This window comes from Schistocerca nitens, chromosome 3 (genome assembly GCF_023898315.1).
Source record: "Schistocerca nitens isolate TAMUIC-IGC-003100 chromosome 3, iqSchNite1.1, whole genome shotgun sequence".
Classification (NCBI taxonomy): Eukaryota; Metazoa; Arthropoda; class Insecta; order Orthoptera; family Acrididae; genus Schistocerca; species Schistocerca nitens.
The window spans coordinates 754,301,698-754,317,039 of NC_064616.1; the positions used below are offsets into that span (position 1 = coordinate 754,301,698).

Consider the following 15,342-nt stretch of genomic DNA (forward strand, 5'->3'; position numbering starts at 1 on the left):
CCTGCACCGGCAACACTTCTGGAATTAGTGAATTATGGAATAATTCCGTATATATTCGGTGAAACGAGAATTATGTCACACACACTATCAACAAGTTGATGGGAAAGAAGGTTTTCCACCGTTCTCATTTGTAGTAGAATTCTTTATGAAAAAATTCATACATTTGAACCATCTGAACATTGTGCAGACGATGTACTGCGGACACATACAGCCAAGCAACGAATTTGCGTTGAAGAGTTTAATAAAGAATGTACAATCAATCAGATATCGAATAGGAGTTAGAATGATTCACTTCAAGGACATAATTATAAACATTCAGATATGAATCCACTGGTTCAAAATATGCGAGTTACTGACTACTTCATACCATCATCATCTTTGAGTTTTAACCCATACAAAGAGTCTGCTCTTCATATCATTATTCACCACTTGTTTTTTGTCCCAACCCTTATAAGTATTCCGAGCAAGTAGAACATAATAACATTACATAAGTCTTAAGAATCAGTTATTGGTTGACATTCATTGGTGATACCCCATGAGGAAAAAGAGGTTAATAAAACTGTGAAACATTATTGTATCCATTAGTTCTGACCCAGACGTTTAACAGAAACCACAGACTTTTACCATGTGTTAGGAAACTGTCCATTAAGATAGCAAACATCTGTAATGTTAGCCGCGCGGAATTAGCCGAGCGGTCCAAGCCGCTCCAGTCGTGGACTGTGCGACTGGTCCCAGCGGAGGTTCGAGTCCTCCCGCGGGCATGGGCGTGTGTGTTTGTCCTTAGGATAATTTAGTTAAGTAGTGTGTAAGCTTAGGGACTGATGACTTAAGCAGTTAAGTCCCATAAGATTTCACACACATTTGAACATTTTTTTTTAAATGTTAGGAAAAATTGCAAATCTTTCCAACAACACTGACACCTGATAAAAATCTATTTTATTATGAAGACAAAAAAATATCCACGAACATAAATGGCATGTAAAAGATGTTTGTAAGACATGTAGTTGACATTATAGATAAAAACCAGGATATTACTCTGTGCTACACTACAGGTGAATCAAAGCAGTTATCTGCAGACAACTGACTCCACATTGGCACATTATTACCTAGATACCAGGCACCAGTTTATCATACGTGGTAAAAATTTGGAAATCGAAATAGAGATATGCACGGTTAATTATAGAAGTTATCAAACAATAAAAGCCTACCCGTGGACAGATACGAAACTACGTCGCCCAGTTTTCCCGTAGCTGGACTCATTTAACATGGACTATAGACAAAAGCGTAATTTTGCACTCAAAAATTACCAGCAGCTTTGGTGGTCTGCTAGCAATATTTTCCCTATATTGTAACACTATCAATATGTGTAATGCAGATGTTACTCTTAAACATGCTGAATGGGCACACTCCAAACGCCAGCAACGCGGGCACGGCGAATAGGTTACAGAAACACCCGCCCTGCAGGCTACGCTTCTTAGGTGAAGCAACACGTAAATATTTCCGGCGGACAAAATCAGCATCGTACTGTTTTCGTGTACAAGTCAAGCACTAGTGGCTCAGTGAACTTGGCCCCACATGCTTCTGCCTTATCATGTGTCAGCAAGTAGATCCAATCATATACGAGGGCAGTTCAATAAGTAATGCAACACATTTTTTTTCTCGGCCAATTTTGGTTGAAGAAACCGGAAATTTCTTGTGGAATATTTTCAAACATTCCCGCCTCGTCTTGTATAGTTTCATTGACTTCCGACAGGTGGCAGCCCTGTACGGAGCTGTTAAAATGGCGTCTGTAACGGATGTGCGTTGCAAACAACGGGCAGTGATCGAGTTTCTTCTGGCGGAAAACCAGGACATCTCAGATATTCATAGGCGCTTGCAGAATGTCTACGGTGATCTGGCAGTGGACAAAAGCACGGTGAGTCGTTGGGCAAAGCGTGTGTCATCATCGCCGCAAGGTCAAGCAAGACTGTCTGATCTCCCGCGTGCGGGCCGGCCGTGCACAGCTGTGACTCCTGCAATGGCGGAGCGTGCGAACACACTCGTTCGAGATGATCGACGGATCACCATCAAACAACTCAGTGCTCAACTTGACATCTCTGTTGGTAGTGCTGTCACAATTGTTCACCAGTTGGGATATTCAAAGGTTTGTTCCCGTTGGGTCCCTCGTTGTCTAACCGAACACCATAAAGAGCAAAGGAGAACCATCTGTGCGGAATTGCTTGCTCGTCATGTGGCTGAGGGTGACAATTTCTTGTCAAAGATTGTTACAGGCGATGAAACATGGGTTCGTCACTTCGAACCTGAAACAAAACGGCAATCAATGGAGTGGCGCCACACCCACTCCCCTACCAAGAAAAAGTTTAAAGCCATACCCTCAGCCGATAAAGTCATGGTTACAGTCTTCTGGGACGCTGAAGGGGTTATTCTGTTCGATGTCCTTCCCCATGGTCAACGATCAACTCTGAAGTGTATTGTGCTACTCTTCAGAAATTGAAGAAACGACTTCAGCGTGTTCGTAGGCACCAAAATCAGAACGAACTTCTCCTTCTTCATGACAACGCAAGACCTCACACAAGTCTTCGCACCCGAGAGGAGCTCACAAAACTTCAGTGGACTGTTCTTCCTCATGCACCCTACAGCCCCGATCTCGCACCGTCGGATTTCCATATGTTTGGCCCAATGAAGGACGCAATCCGTGGGAGGCACTACGCGGATGATGAAGAAGTTATTGATGCAGCACGACGTTGGCTCCGACATCGACCAGTGGAATGGTACCGTGCAGGCATACAGGCCCTCATTTCAAGGTGGCATAAGGCCGTAGCACTGAATGGAGATTACGTTGAAAAATAGTGTTGTGTAGCTAAAAGATTGGGGAATAACCTGGTGTATTTCAATGCTGAATAAAACAACCCCTGTTTCAGAAAAAAAAATGTGTTGCATTACTTATTGAACTGCCCTCGTATATCCACCAGAGCTGTATACAGCCAACGGCCTTGCCGCAGTGGTAACACCGGTTTCCTTCAGATCACCGAAGTTAAGCGCTGTCGGGCTGGGCTAGCACTTGGATGGGCAACCATCCGGTCTGCCGAGCGCTGTTGGCAAGCGGGGTGCACTCAGCCCTCGTGAGGCAAACTGAGGAGCTACTTGCCTGAGAAGCAGCGACTCCGGTCTCGTAAACTGACATACGGCCGGGAGAGCGGTGTACTGACCACATGCCCCTCCGTATCCGCTGAGGATGACACGGCGGCCGGTCGGTACCGTTGGGCCTCTCAAGGCCTGTCCGGACGGAGTTTAGTTTGGTTTAGATCTGTATACAGGCAGCCTTCAACCAATGAGCGAGTAGCTACAACCACGTCACAAACCTCGAAATTACGCCTTTGCAGCCCTCCCCCCCTCCCACACGACATTGGCCTCCGGTGAATTCTGGACACCAGGACTTGATATCCGCTGGTTGTTATTGACTTCTGTCACTGTCTTAAAGGACTGCTATCTAAGATTGGGCCATTCTGTTTTCAGGCTGCGTAAAGAACTGTGTTAATGTGTAATGTGTTGTCGAAATCTGATGTGCCTACTTAATACATTTTGTAAAGCTTTAATTACAATGATAAATAGAGCACACAATTTAATTATTGTGCTTCAAGTAAAAAGATAAAACAAATCGCTTATGTTCTTTCTGAGTACATTCAGAACTTGTTATCAATTATTATTGCAAAAAATTATAAGACGATGCACAAGAAAGAAGGAAGTCATTAGGCTGAAGGAGGCCCTGCTCTTACCGTTGACCTTTCCGCTCAGTGAACGCCTTTTCTACAAGGGAAAAGGCGAAGTAGGCAGAACCGAAGGGGCAATGTTGAGATAGAAGAAAAGGTGACCGTGTTGCATTCCGTTTTGATAACATCTTTCACGTGGAAAAAAGTTTACCTCAGGCAGTCTGAAAAGGGCAGATATAGCCAGACAGCACTGAAAGTGAAAGTTCTTGTTTCTTGGCGCGCTCGTTAAACCTTTACTCTTTGAGCTAACACCAGCACAAGATATTATTGGAAGACGCTTATTAATACTTCTGCATTAAACTGCGTCTCTGCTAATTATTAGCTATGAGTACAAGACTTATAGGGCTCAGTAATGGATTACAATTCCAATTCCAAAGAAAGCAGGGCTGTCAGGTGTGAAAATTACCGAACTATCAGTTTAATAAGTCGCGGTTGCAAAATAATAACACGAATTATTTACAGACGAATGGAAAAACTGGCAGAAGCTGACCTCGGGGAATATCAGTTTGTATTCCGTAGAAATGAAGGAACGAGCGAGGCAATATTGACCCTACTAATTATCTTAGAAGATAGGTTAAGGAAAGACAAAGCTACATTTATAGCATTTGTAGGCTTATAGAAAGATTTTGACAATGTTGACTGAAATACTCTCTTTCAAATTCTGAAGGTGGCAGTGGTAAAATACAGGTAGCGAAAGGCTATTTACAATTTGTACAGGAACCACAGGGCAGTTACAAGAGTCGAGAGGCACGAAAGGGAAGCATTGGTTGCGACGGGAGTGAGATAGGATTGTAGCCTATCCTCCATGTTGTTCCATCTGTACACTGAACACGCAGTAAGGGAAATCAAAGAATTTGGAGTAGGAAATAAATTCAGGGAAGAGAAACAAAAACCTCGAGGTTTGCTGATGACATTGTAATTCTGTCAGAGACAGCAAAGGACTTGGAACAACAGTTGAACGGAATGGACAGTCTCTTGAAAGGAGGATATGAGATGAACATCAACAAAAGCAAAACGACGATAATGGAATGTAGTCGAATTAAATCAGGTGATGCTGAGGGAATTAGATTAGGAAATGAGACACTTAAAGTAGTAATGAGACACTTAAGGTAGTAGATGAGGTTTGCTATTTGGGCAGCAGAATAACTGAAGATGGTCGGAGTACAGAGGATAGAAAATGTAGACTGGCGATGGCAAGGAAAGCGTTTCTGAAGAAGAAAAATTTGTTAACATCGAGTATAGATTTAAGTGTCAGGAAGTCTTCTCTGAAAGTATTTTTATGCAGTGTAGCCATGTATGCACGTGGAACATGGACGATAAACAGTTTGGATAAGAAGAGAATAGAAGCTTTTGAAATGTGATGCTACGGAAAAATGCTGAAGATTAGATAGGTAGATCACGCGGCTAATTAGGAGGTACTGAATAGAACTGGGGAGAAGAGGAATTTATGGCATAACTTGACTAGAAGAATGGGGCGATTGGTAGGACAGGGTCTGACGCGTCAAGGGATCAACAATTTAGTACTGGAGGAAATCGTGGAGGGTAAAAATCGTAGAGTGAGACCAATAGATGAATACACTAAGCAGATTCAGAAGGGTGTTGGTTGCAGTAGTTACTCGGAGATGAGGCTTGCCCAAGATAGAGTAGCGTGGAGAGCTGCATCAAACCAGTCCTTTGACTGAAGAACACAACAACAAATAGACTTGCAGTGGTAGCACAACTTTGCTTCAAGTAGGCTGAATATGGGCAGCACTGGCGACGTCATTATCCTTTCGTTTTAACCAGAGAAATGAACAATTTGCAGACGTGTTTTACACCATACCCTAAACTGCACTGCACATTTAAGCTTTTGTGAAGGAGAGGCAGACTTAATTTCACTCGTTCAAGGATCAAATGAGTTTTTTTCAATATATTTTCATTTATAACTATAGAGTGTCACTGTTTGATTTCAAAATTCATTTCTTTTCCTTAAATCTTACGTTCAAATGTTACGATGATGATCATAACAATAGCTACAGTAGTAGTTGTGTGTTATGCATTTTTGATGGGTCGCGTTGCTACATAGTTTGAGTAAAAATAATTTTCTTAAGCTCTTAAGAGTATATTACCTTTCTTCAAATGATAAGCAATAACTTTAAACAGTTTTTTTGAAAAGACTTGAGGTACTGATAAAAATTAAATAAATATCTTGTCAGTTTCATTCCGATTCTCAGAAGAAAGTTTTAACATCATTAAAAGCTAGCCTGAGTAACTGTTCCAATTTGAATGAACAAATTTCTTTCAAAACTCGTTCCTTCAGAGCCTGAGGAGCTTATATTGCAAACAGAAGCTTTAAATTTAAAGAAAAATTTCTCAATTTAGTCACAGTTCCTGTTCAAGTGGTGGCTGCAGTCACCATGTTTAGTGGAAAACAGAAATAAAGGTGAGCAGGGATTTGCTTCGAATACTTGGTTACTAAGTACAACGACCCAATAACTTGCCTACTAAACACTTCAGAAGTGCTTCGATAACAAAATTAAATTTTAATTAGGGAAACACGCCGTCAAGAATAATCAATGGCTCTGAGCACTATGGGACTTAACATCTGAGGTCATCAGTCCCTTATAACTTAGAACTACTTAACCCTAACTAATCTAAGGACATCACACACATCCATGCCCGAGGCAGGATTCGAACCTGCGACAGTAGCGGTCTCGCGGTTCCAGACTGAAGCGCCTAGAACCGCTCGGCCACTCCGGCCGGCCAAGAATAATCAAAGAGTGTGTTACGGTTCAATATAGCGTTAAAAGAGCAAATATTGTAGTATGGGTTCGCGATTACGGTTTTAGGAGGTATGTAAGACAAATAAAGTCTTACCAAGGTCAGTCTGCTTCAAAGACGCTACCAGACAATCAGAAAAAATAACGCGAGGAGAACAATATACTTGAGATATTTGAGTATAGGAAACGGGGTGAGAAGTTCGTTGTAACGTATGCTATGAAACACCCTGCGGTGATTGAAATCTGTCGTGGACGTATTCACTTCAAGTGTTAGTGTATTTGACACTACCTATATGAGACAATTATGCAGTGTCAAGAAGATAATTTATTTGATCTTGATAATTTTCTGCAATTGCGGACGTTACTTGTAAATCATTAGTTTTATGTTAACTAAAATAAAGAGTTTATGGTTTTATGTATACTTGGAAATCTTGTCTGGTCTTATGAATCCGCGTAAGGTGAAATGGTTCAAATTGCTCTGAGCACTATGGGACTTAACAACTATGGTCATCAGTCCCCTAGAACTTAGAACTACTTAAACCTAACCGGTGTGCGATTTTGGGTTTTACCAGTGGGGGGGGGGATGATGTCTTAGGGGGTTAGTATAATTATATATGTTACTAGCGTGGACCGTGGCGTTACCCATGGTTAAATAGTTATTTATAAATAGATTTTAATGCCGAAACTCACTATTCACGCGTATGAACTATCAGAAAAGCCATCCCTTGTTGTATCTTTAAAAGTACGTTATAGGTAAAGCTTATTTACAAAATCTACATACAGGTATACGAGGGGAATTAAAAAAGTAAAGGCACATTTGTGAAAAGCTGTATTTATTCTGATGATAGAAAACTGAAACATGTGTTATTTTTCTACGTGACCTCCCTGGACTTCAATGCAGTTTTCCCAACATTTTACGTGTTTTTTTATTTCATCAGATAATACGTTTATCGGTCGCATCTGTAACCAATTTTGCACCGCAGCAATGACGTCTTCATCACTTTCAAATCTTCTTCCCTGTAGTGCTTCCGTTAACGGTCGAAACATGGCAAAATCGCTTGGAAATGGTTCAAATGGCTCTGAGCACTATGGGACCCAACATCTTAGGTCATAAGTCCCCTAGAACTTAGAACTACTTAAACCTAACTAACCTAAGGACATCACACACACCCATGCCCGAGGCAGGATTCGAACCTGCGACCGTAGCAGTCCCGCGGGTCCGGGCTGCAGCGCCAGGACCGCACGGCCACCGCGGCCGGCAAAATCGCTTGGAGCCAGGTCTGGACTGTATGGTGGATGTTCCAGCACCTCGAACCTGAACTCCTTTATTGCGTCGGCTGTCCGTTTGGCAGAATGTGGGCGAGCGTTATCTTGCTGCAGGATGACACCTCTTCACAGTTTTCCACGACGTTTGGATCTGATTGCAGGTTTTAGTTTTGTACGCAACACATCACATCCACCATACAATACAGACCTGGCTCTAAAGCCTCGTTTACGCTGGGGCGACGTCTTGCAACATTGTGGCATGCTACGGAAATATGGCGTGCGTCGTCTTGTCATTTAGTTCTAAATGGTTTGAAATGCTTAACTGCTACATAACACTTTTTTCAAAATTAATAAGCAAACATATTAATAGTAGTAATAGTAAACTTTCAGTGTTCGGCTCCACGTTGGGATGCATAAACTAAAACCAGAGGAGGGGATGGTCTGATGCAGAGGGGATGAAATCCCCCCCATCCCCCCCTGCAAATCGCACACTGAACCTAACTAACCTAAGGACATCACACAACACCCAGTCATCACGAGGCAGAGAAAATCCCTGACCCCGCCGGGATCCCTGCATTTGACAAGAAGGTAAAACCCAGGGCGAACTATACTGGTTGCCTTGAATAACATTTCATTGCACACACAACCACAGGTGATACCCATCAACGGGTCTTTCTATTAGCCTATTCGGATGCCGAGATTTATAGACTGCTTCAACAGTTAAATCCCGAGGTGGCACCCCATGACTTGTCGTATGAACAACTGAAGTCTAAATTAACGGATTGTCCTGATTCCCAGATCCATGTGACCGCTGTCCACCACAAGTTCTTCAGCCGTCACAGAAAGAATGGTCAAACATACCGCGAACGGAAAGAGCAGTTACAAGAGCTTTCTCAGGAATGTCGATTTCAATGTGCCAGATCGAAGTGTAAACTATCTTATGAAGATTATTTGGTGCATAACTTGATCCTTGTGCATCCGCTGGACGAGGGACTCTGGAACGATTTACTCAAACTGAAAGATTTGTCAGCATGTTATCTACAAGCAAACGATGAGATACTTGGTGGCATACAGCACACGTCAAAGGTGCTTTCCATCCATCAGCCACGCACAAGCAACGCCGCCGCCGACACCCTGCAAACACGTTCCCGCAGGACACAACCAGCTACTCTCAAGAGCTCTCGGGCGGCCATGTTTCAAGGAAGTTGGGTCATGTATTAATTTTTTCATTACTCATCAAAGGCAGCAATGTTATTTTCGGAATGTGAGATGTACATTTTGTACAAAGTCTGACCACAAGGCAGAAGTGTGCAAATTTGCTACCAAAATGAACGTACGAGGTGTGGCTAGAAAAAAACCGGACTAGTACTGGTGAAACAATAAAACGAATGCAATAAGGCTGAAAGTCGCGTGGCCTGTCACGTGACTCTCGCTCCGCCTACTGCTCGAGTTTCATCTACCTCCTGCACTCAGTCTGCCCGTGGCGTCTGTTTTAAGTAGTTGACGTTTTGTCTGTGCGTCGGAAAATGTTGAGTGTACAGAAAGAACAGCGTGTTAACATCAAATTTTGTTTCAAACTAGGTTCAAAAATGGCTCTGAGCACTATGGGACTCAACTGCTGAGGTCATTAGTCCCCTAGAACTTAGAACTAGTTAAACCTAACTAACCTAAGGACATCACAAACATCCATGCCCGAGGCAGGATTCGAACCTGCGACCGTAGCGGTCTTGCGGTTCCAGACTGCAGCGCCTTTAACCGCACGGCCACTTCGGCCGGCTGTTTCAAACTAGGAAAATCTGCAAGTGAAACGTTTGTAATGTTACAACAAGTGTACGGCGATGATTGTTTATCGCGAACACAAGTGTTTGAGTGGTTTAAACGATTTAAAGATAGCCGCGAAGACACCAGTGATGACACTCGCACTGGCAGACCATTGTCAGCAAAAACTGATGCAAACATTGAAAAAATCGGTAAACTTCTTCGACAAGATCGCCGTTTAACAATCAGAGCAGTGTCTGAGTTAACAGGAGTTGACAAGGAAAGTGTTAGGCAGATTCTTCATGAAAGTTTCAACATGAACAAAGTCATGGATCCTTCACCAAGACAATGCCCCAGCTCACAGTGCGTTGTCAGTGAAGACGTTTTTGGCAAAACACAACATTCCCATCTTAGATCATCCACCCTACTCACCTGATTTGGCCCCCTGTGACTTTTTTCTTTTCCCTAAAGTCAGGTCAGCTCTGAAAGGAACTAGATTTGAGACTGTTGAAGCAGTAAAAGAAAAAGCGACGGAAGTAATGTATGGACTTACCGAAAATGATCTGCAGCATTGCTATGAACAGTGGAAAATTCGTATGGAGCGGTGTAGAGACCGAGGAGGAGAGTACATTGAAGGAGATAACATGAAATTGTAAATAATTGTAAATAAATGTTTTTTCCAGCATCAGTCCGGTTTTTTTCTAGCCGCACCTCGAAGACAGCATACGTCTCAGGGACAAAAGATTTGATAGCGAGACCGAAGTTCTGGGATCAGGTATGGATGTGCTTCAAGTTCAGGATGTATAGCCCACTTAGACCGGTATACTGCATTTGGATATGTTCATTTATACAACTTCTATCAAGTGCCGAATAGGTACAGGATCCTGCGCAACGATCATCAACTTGCCTACACGCTGGAAGCTTGAGTCACCGACATTTTGTCAGTTCCCATGCAACTAAAGAATAGCAGGAAAAAAAAATGGTTCAAATCGCTCTGAGCACTATGGGACTTAACTGCTGAGGTCATCAGTCCCCTAGAACTTAGAACTACACTAACCTAAGGACATCACACACATCCATGCCCGAGGCAGGATTCGAACCTGCGACCGGAATAGCAGAAACGAAGACGTCGTAGAAATTAGACAATTTAGCGCTACAACAGCTGGTCATTCAAGTAGTCGCTATTAATATATTGGCCCTTTTCTAGCAATTGGGTTTGGAAGTGCACCATTGTGCTCATCAGATACGGTTTTCCCTACCTATCACGCATCCACAAACCCTCCTTACAAAATATGCCTCCTTATTTAGTGGCCAGAGTATTACCGCTTCTGAGGCGCACATCATCTTGCGACCATCAGTAGTTCTTAAATTTTGGAAAGCAAGAAAAGTGCCATTTACTTTAAGAGACAAGCACTTACAGGACAAAGGGGCCTCCACTACTTTGGTTAAGAAATTGACCTGAGCGTTATGGAGTTGTGAGGATTTGAAGTCGACAATGAATGCCCAAGCAGTCGTCGACTCATAACCTATTCCGAAGTTGGGAGATATTATGTCTAACTAGCAGGGGGAACCATTATCGCGAAGGCTGACCTGCGAGAGGACCACGTTCAGTTAAATTTGCATACAGATTCCAGAAGCATTCTGGTGGTGATCACGGCCCTGTTTGGACTACACTGACGGAAAAGAAATAGCAACACCGAAAAATCATTAATGTAAGGTAACGAAATTCCTGGAATATATTTGTCTAGGGAACAAATTTAAGTGATTAACATTCCAAGATCGCAGGTTAATGCAAGCGCGGGTAAGCCATTGCAAATGTGAAATGTTGGTATATTAATAACCGACGTAACCACCAGAATGTTGAATGCAAGCATGCAAACGTGAATGTATTGTGTCGTACAGGTGCCAGATGTCAATTTGTGGCATGGAATTCCACACGTGTTGCCCTTGGTCGGTTGGCCGGTCAATACAAAGACGGTTAATGCTGTTGTTTGCGGATAGCACGGGAGTTGTTGTCTAGCACGGGTGGGGCTTCCGCTGCGGCAGTCACCCTATTCTGACTTCTGGCATTGTGCTGACTGGAGGGCTCCAGGTGCGGAATTTATTGTTGCTATGGCAGTGGATGGACCAACTCAGAACCTGTATGTGGCATGTCTGGAACAAGAAGACAGGTGTAATCACTGGAGGACGCACCTGTATCCCTGCAAGGTCAAAGTTAATTACTGTACTTGCAGGTCTGCGACTGATCTTGTAGGAAGACTTCTACCAGGGTCCTGCCCAGGAGAAGGATGGCTCATACCATACACCACCAATGCTTACCCTGTTTAAAAACTGCCTCCAACACATCGTCATAAAGCCAATAAAGATTTGAATGTGACCCCGATAGAGGTTGATTGCGACCAATGGCTTTATTATGGAGAGCTTGGTTCTCTGGAATTTTTGCTTGTGACTATATCACCCAGGTGGTTTGTAGTTTCAGGAACCTTCTAAGTCAGTCGTTTCAGGTAGCATTCTGCCGCACTGAAAATTCCAAACAAGAGGAGATTGTACTGAAATACACTGACAGAAAAAAATTGCAACAGTAAGGAGTTGTGCGATATAAATGAAAGTTTGTAAGTGTGTTTCTCCATTTGAAAGATGATGTCTGTTCAATTTTCGCGCTAGTAGCGCCGCTATGAGGATGCAAATCAGGTTTCCTTCAAATACACGCTGTGACGTTCGTAACCGTTAATTCCCTTTGAGATAGGACGTATTGAGTTGATGATAGTAAAGAATGCGTTTAAGGCGACATAGACGCCATTATCAACACCTCACTTACTTCGAACGAGGTCGTGTTATAGGTCTACGAGAAGCTGGTGTTACTTCTGTGATACTGCAGAAAGACTCGGCAGAAATTTAACTGCTGTAGGGGAGGGTGGCTACTGGCTGTTACTGCGCTGTACGGTGCTGCTACACTGCGGCGGACGCGTCAACTATTCCATTGGTACGCCATTTCAGATGTGTTGAAGGTGGAAATTGTTCTCATCACTTGTTTAAAAGTTATTGAATATTTTCGTGCAAAGTAAGTGTATTTAACTAATTATTATTACCAAACTTTCATTCATAATGTAGGCAACTGATAGTAACATCTTAAAGAGGTGTATTTAGGCTACAAAATGATGTGTCTGTGTAACGTGTTGCTCGATTCGTTTAGCCGGTAGTGTGGCATTTATGTAATGCCGGTGAAGAGGGCAAAGTAGCCACGTCTGTGGTCACTATGCCCGACCGTGGCCACTTTGCCCGACATAAATTAAAATATATTTTCATTCAAAAATAATGGTATTGTATGTTGTTTACAAAACTATTCAGGGTTTCAAACAGCCAACCCAGCCCACTGCCTCATTGCAGTACTTCATGTGATTTAATCAGCATCTCCAAGACCAACAGGCCCTATACTTCTGCTGTAAGCCCACAGGATATTGTTCCAATCCCTAAAGCAAATATTATCAAACGAGAAAATAAACGAAAAAGGAACAGCTGCAGTTTTGACCTCAAGCCCTTTCAAGATGAAACTAGTAGCCGCAAAAGCAGAAAAAGAAGAAAAGGTAAGACTTAAGAAAGTAAAGCTCGAGCTGAAAAAAGAAAAACAGAGTAAGGTAAGCAGAAAACGAAATTAAAATCAGCGAAGCGTGCTTTGTTTAATGACTCAGACAGTGACTTGAGTGATACTGACTGCATTTTCTACAGGGACCTATATTCCAAGTCAAGGGAAAATGTAGGATGGATAAGGTGTTCGGGCTGTTTACGATGGGCACATGAGGTTTGTGCTGGGTGTAAAGAAGAAGACAGTGACTTTATTTGTGACTTTTGTAAATAAACTCAGTGAGAAACTTTCTTTTTCTACGATGGTAATACTGTTTTTATTTTGAAAATACACTTTCAGTTACTATACAAATTCAGTTTAAATTTTGTATTTTATATTGGGCAAAGTGGCCACCTCATGGGCACTTTGCCCCACCCTGAAGGGCAAAGTTGCCATTTGGTAGAGATAGAGGAAAAAAAATATATATAAAAAATTTAGCGAGATAAAGTCAAAATAAGAATTGCCTTTATATATATATATATATATATATATATATATATATATATATATATATATATATATATATATGATATCGTATGTTAATATGTAGTTTATTTCTTATTTATTTTCATCAAGATAAAAAACATATTCCTTAGTATGACCACTTTTCCCACCCTTCCCCTGCATGACTGCTGGTGGCGATGGTCAGGAGAATGTACGGTCGCGTGGCACCACCGAGAAGGAAGACCATCGTCTTCGGCGCATGGCTCTGGCGCACCGTACTGCATCTGCAGCAGCAATTTGAGCGGCAGTTGGCACCACAGTGAGGAAACGAACTGTTAAAAACCGATTATTTTAAGGAAATTTGGGAGCCAGACGCCCTTTAGCGTGCATTCCACAGACCCCAATCCAACGCCATTTGCGACTTCAGAGGTGTCAAGCGAGAGTTCATTGGATGGCAAAGCGGAGGTCTGTTGTGTTTTCTGATGAAAGATGGTTCTCCCTCGTTGCCATTGACGGGCGTGTATTGGGTATAAAGAGGCCAGTTGAGGGCTTGCAACCAACCTGTCTGCGGGCTAGACAACTGGACCTACACCTTGAGTTATGCGCTGGGACGCGATTTCGTATGTCAGCGGGAGCACTCTCAAGGTTACCCATCGCACCCTGACTGCATATTTGTATGTCAGTCTGGTGATGCGACCTGTTGTGCTGACATTCACGAGCAGCATACCAGGGGTCCTTTCCAACAGGACAACGCTCGCCCACATAGTGCTGTTATAACAAAAGATGCTCTACAGGGTGCCAACATGTTGCCTTGCCCTGCACGATTCAAATGGCTCTGAGCACTATGGGACTTAACTGCTGAGGTCACCAGTCCCCTAGAACTTAGAACTACTTAAACCTGACTAACTTAAGGACATCACACACATCCATGCCCGAAGCAGGATTCGAACCTGCGACCGTATCGGTCGCGCGGTTCCAGACTGTAGCGCCTAGAACCGCTCGGCCACTCTGGCCGGCCCTGCACGACTACACTAGCAAACAAATTTAAACTTTTTTTTCTGCATCTGGTTTGTAAATGGGTGAATTTATCTAATTTTGGGGTGCTGAATACACTGGTATAATCAGTTTTTCTCTATGACGTCACATTTCCTAGATACACAGGAGAATAAAGAATGGTAATAGCGAAAATTGACACAATTAAGTCAAACAAAAATACGCATTTAAAACGTTTGGAATCAATACTATTTTGTGGTATATATGGGCATGATGCCAATAAAAGGTCCAAATTAGTTCAGAAGATATTTTAACCTTTAATCGTCTTTGGTTTTTGAAAAATGCGACGACGGAGTTCTTCTTTTGCTTGCCGTTTCATCACTCTCCCTAACAAGACCCCAGTAGTAGTCACCCATCATCAAAGGGCTCCAATGGCCTTGGTAACGGTGTTCCATGGTAAGAATGTCTTGGTGAAAGCGTTCACCATGTTCATCGCCTACGTCTCCCAAATTTTCCGGGAAGAAATCAGGGTGAGATTGTAAAAAGTGAATTTTAAGCAACATTCTACACCCCATGTTCTTACAGTTGTCTAACAGATCATTCACAATGGTAACATAGTTTTTGTCTTTTCTGTTACACAAATAGCCCTTCACAATTGCTTTAAAATAAGACCAAGCATCTAATCGAATATCTGTGAGTTTGATATCAAAAGTTGGATAAAACTTTTATG

General features: G+C 42.6%; 1 protein-coding gene and 1 pseudogene across 1 annotated transcript in view; one reads left to right on the plus strand and one right to left on the minus strand.

Annotated features, from left to right (window-relative positions):
• Positions 1-15,342, minus strand: part of LOC126249749 (uncharacterized) — a 535,036-nt gene that overhangs the window by 364,491 nt on the left and 155,203 nt on the right. The gene's annotated exons all lie outside the window — the stretch shown is intronic.
• On the plus strand, positions 2,984-3,101 carry LOC126250199 (5S ribosomal RNA; annotated as a pseudogene).